Below are 4739 nucleotides of genomic sequence, written 5' to 3'. Positions count from 1 at the left end.
CCAAGTGATGGAGCAATACAATGTCTTTCTTTTTCCCTCATGGCTATTTGAGACGGATTTCCATTATTTGCAACCAAAGGAGTCAGACCTATACTCCCTGGGCTCTGGTTTCCTGTCTTTTTTTTTTTTTTTTTTTTTTTTTTAAGTATAAGCAAGTTTTATTAAGATGCTAGGGTGACTGTGCCAGGTCAGAGCTGCAGCAGGAACACCAGGCAGGGAGATTGGGTGTGTGGGATGGGGGCGGGGCACAGGAGAGCTGAGGGAGGGGTCAGGGTGGGTGCACAGTGACGGGGAGGGCAAAGGTGGTGTCAGTAGCTTCACTGGGGTTCAGAGTACTTCTGGGGTGTCAGCTCTTCCATCCCCCTCGGGGGGCTCCTTGGGACTGTAAAAAGGACATGAAGAGCTCTGTCAGAGAGCAGCAGAAACTCTCCAACTCTTTCCAGAGGGCCTGCACTCATGGACCAGGGCCTCCACCTTCTCCTTCACCCAGGCCACAACCGTCTGCCACCACATCTGCAGCCACTGCAGCATGGCCTGGAACCATCTCATGACCTTGTCACAAAAGCACTCCTTGTGCTCCTTGGTTTCAGGATCCTCAACTTCCAGGACAGGGGATCTGTTGCCTCCGCACTATAATTCATCTCCTTCTTTCTCCAGTAGAGGAGTGAGCTCCAGGTGCTATCTCTGATACTGAGCCGCCACGGTGTCCAGACACCACACTTCGACGTTGTCCTCCAGCTCTTTCATGCTCGACTTCACCTCTCCGGTTTTGATTCTGGATTTTCCATCACATCAGCAAATTTTTCAAAGGGCTGACACAGTTGGGCCTTCTGATTCTTATTGTTATCAGAGTGGACCTTGGCGAAACACATGGTAGCCAAGAGTTCGAGGAGCCAGGACCTGCTTCAGGGACCCCAACTCCCTACCCAGGATGACCCAGCTCCACCGAGACAGTCACCTTCTCCACCCTCTTTTTTTTTTTTTGAGACGGAATTCACTCCTGTTGCCCAGGCTGGAATGCAATGGCTTGATCTTGGTTCACTGCAACCCCTGCCTCCCAGATTCAAGTGATTCTCCTGCCTCAGCCTCCTGAGTAGCTGGGATTACAGGCATGCGCCACCACGCCCAGCTAATTTTTTTGTATTTTTAGTAGAGTTAGGGTTTCACCATGTTGATCAGGCTGGTCTTGAACTCCTGATCTTGTTACCCACCCACCTCGGCCTCCCAAAGTGCTGGGATTACAGGTGTGAGTCACTGTGCCTGGCCCCTTTTTTTTTTTTTGAGACGGAGTCACTCTGTCACCCAGGCTGGAGTGCAATGGTGCAATGTTGGCTCACTGCAACCTCCACCTCCTGGGTTCAAGCAATTCTCTGCCTCAGCCTCCTGTGTAGCTAGGACTACAGGTGCCTGCCACCATACCCAGCTAATTTTTGTATTTTTAGTAGAGACGAGGTTTCAGTATCTTGGCCAGGTTGGTCTTGAAGTCCTGACCTCAAGATCCCCCTGCCTTGGCCTCCCAAAGTGCTGGGATTACAGGCGTGAGCCACCTCGCCTGGCCTGATTGCTGTCTTTACAGTGACTGTCCAGTAGGGCTCCAGCCTTCCTCTGCTTGTGACACCTGGTGGCTTTGACCGACTGTTACAATGTATGAGGGCTGCAGAAGCACGTCCATCCACCTGCCTGTTCTTATCCTCAGCAATTCTGCCCCTGAGGATAACTCCACTCTATCCTCTTGTTCAAAAAGTGTCTCAAGGGAATGAGGAATGAAGAAACCTAGGATGTCACCACATACCAAGGCCACTTCAACTCCACAATGTCCTCAGGATGCCCTTGCAACACTATCATTTGAGAAACACTGGGGTTAAGAGATGGAAATCAAAGAAAAGCAGAGTAGGCAGGGGTGGAGCGGCATGGGGTTTGTCTGATTTTGGAAGGACTTTAGCGATCTCTCCCTTGTTTCTTCATTCATGCAACACATTTTTGTTGAGTACCTACTTGTTTTTTTCATTTTTAATTGAGACGGAGTTTCTCTCTTTCTGCCCAGGCTGGAGTGCAGTGGTGTGATTTTGGCTCACTGCAACCTGTGCCTCTGGGTTTAAGTGATTCTCCTGCCTCACCCTCCCAAGTAGCTGGGATTACAGGTGCATGCCACCACGCCCAGCTAATTTTGTATTTTTAGTAGAGATGGAGTTTTACCATATTGGCCAGGCTGGTCTCGAACTCCTGACCTCAGGTGATCTGCCTGCCTTGGCCTCCAAAGTGCTGGGATTATTACAGGCATGGGCCACTGCTCCCAGTGATATTTTATTTTATTTTTTCTTCTTGAGACAGGGTCTCGTTACGTTGCCCATGCTGGTCTCGAACTCCTGACCTCAGGTGATCCGCCTGCCTCAGCCTCCCAAAGTGCTACGATTGCAACTGTGAGTCACCGTGCCCGGCCCTGAACACCTACTTTGTGCCTGACTCTAAAATGTCCCTGCCTTCTCAACATAGATTAGGAAATGTGAAATACCTTATATGAAGGGTAGAAAAGAAAGAAACTGGTGAGTTTCTCTCTTGCCTAAGGCTTCTCAAAGAGAAAATGGCCTTAAAATAAAACAATTGAAAACCAGATTGGCAATGAAAGAGCCTTACTGTTGATTAAGATTCGGGATGTTAAAATGAGATGTCACGTTGGGATTTAGGATCTCCTTTCCAAATGGATATCTTTAGGAATGAAGACCTAAACCACTGACTTATTTTAAAATTAATTAATTAATTAATTTTCGTAGAGATGGGGGTGTGGCTCTCACCAAATTGCCCAGACTGGTCTTGAATTCCTGGGCTCAAGAGATCCTCTCATCTTGGCCTCCCAAAGTGCAGGGATTGCAGGCATGAGCCACCACACCCAGCTCCATTGACTAATTTTTAATGGAAAGCTTCATGAGTAATGAATAAAGGGTTTCTGAGTGAACAGACTTAGGTTCAAATCCTGATTCCTTTCTTTCTTTTTTTTTTTTTTGAGACAGAGTCTTATTCTGTTGCCCAGGCTGGAGTGCAGTGTTGCCGTCTTGGCTCACTGCAATCCCTGCCTCTTGGGTTCAAGCGATTCTCCTGCATCAGCCTCCCGAGTAGCTGAGGTTATAGGCATGTGCCACCACACCTGGCTAATTTTGTATTTTTGGTAAGGACAAGGTTTCACCATCTTGGCCAGGCTGGTCTTGAACTCCTGACCTTATGATCCACCCGCCTCGGCCTCCCAAAGTGCTGGGATTACAGGTGTGAGCCACGGTGCCTACCTGATTCCTTTCTTGAAATGTGTGATTTTAGACAAATTTCTAAACCTCTCTGGATCTGTTTCCTTTGGGTTGCGATGAGCGTTGTATGAAGATAATAAGACTACCTAACATTTATCTTCTGGTTCTGAGCTAAATTCTATACGTTTATCAACTCATTAATCCTCATTTAATCCTCACAACAACTGGGGAAACTGAGGCATAGGAAGATTAAAATACCTTGCTGGGCAGTTGCAGAGCCTGACTTTGAACGTTGGGCTCCAGAGTCTTTGCTTGCAGCCAGATTATTTACTGATATCCCCATTGATAAAGGGGGGATGCCTCACTCATGTGATACTGTTCATCTGTCTCTACTGAGAGATGATGGTGAAGTGGTAAAATGAATGGGTTTTGGAGCTGGACTGCCATGTTTCAAATTCTAGGCTTATCCTCCATAATGTGTAACCTGATTATTATGAGCAAGTTATGTAACTTCTATACTCCTGTCTCAACTTTCTCTTGTGTAAAGTGGAGCTGATAATAATATTCCTAGGGTTTAGGGGAGGATTGAGTGAGTTAATATGATAAACTTAGAATAGTATCTGGTCCATAGTAAGTGCTCAATAAATGCTGCCTACTGTTAACTTTTGAGTCTCATCATTTAGGGAGGCCTGGCCTCCGAATCTTTTTTTTTTTTTTTTTTGAGATGGAGTTTCGCTCTTTGTTGCCCAGGCTGGAGTGCAGTGGCACAACCTCAGCTCACTGCAACCTCTGCCTCCCGGGTTCAAGTGATTCTCCTGCCTCAGCCTCCCAAGTAGCTGGGATTACAGGTGTCTGCAATCACACCTCACTAAATTTTTGTATTTTTAGTAGAGATGGGGTTTCACCATGTTGGTCAGGCTGGTCTTGAACTCCTGACCTCGTGATTTGCCCACCTTGGCCTCCCAAAGTTATGTGATTACAGGCATGAGCCTCCACACCCAGCTAGACATAGATTTTTATCATATATCAAGCTGTTTGTTTCCTTAGAGTATACAATAATTTTTCATTTTAGTGCCGAATCAGTGTGGAATGTTTTTGAAGACATTGCAAGTGGTGATTAAACTCAATACCTATAGTGCTAACAGTGCACCTAGCTTAAGGGAAAGGATGGCAAGAGGAAGAGATGTGACCAGCCCTGTGCATGCGTGGGCAATCACTGTGGTCTGGCTGTCAGCAACTCGTCAGTAATTTGAGATGCCACTGATTGCACATCGATTTACACATTGGTGTAAAAATGTGAAAACAAAACAAAACAGTGTTACAAATTGATGACATATAATATTAAAGTGTGACTCTCCCCGCTAACAGTTGTATGGGTCCCTATATGGTTTTCCCAAAGCCACCATGGTTTAAATCAAACCTATTAGGTTTTCTTATTTATTTATTTATTTACTTACTTACTTATGAGACAGAGTCTCGCTCTGTCATCCAGGCTGGGGTGCA

The 4739-nt window shown here is 46.3% G+C and overlaps 1 pseudogene; it reads right to left on the bottom strand.

Annotated features, from left to right (window-relative positions):
* Positions 1-317: 317 nt before the first annotated feature.
* Positions 318-1053, bottom strand: LOC105717439 (interleukin-32-like; annotated as a pseudogene).
* Between the last annotated feature and the right edge of the window lie 3686 nt (positions 1054-4739).

The sequence above is a fragment of the Aotus nancymaae genome, unplaced genomic scaffold, assembly GCF_030222135.1.
Source record: "Aotus nancymaae isolate 86718 unplaced genomic scaffold, 86718_ANA_hifiasm-v0.15.2.pri h1tg000059l, whole genome shotgun sequence".
NCBI classification, from domain to species: Eukaryota; Metazoa; Chordata; class Mammalia; order Primates; family Aotidae; genus Aotus; species Aotus nancymaae.
This window is presented reverse-complemented; position numbering and strand designations above follow the sequence as displayed.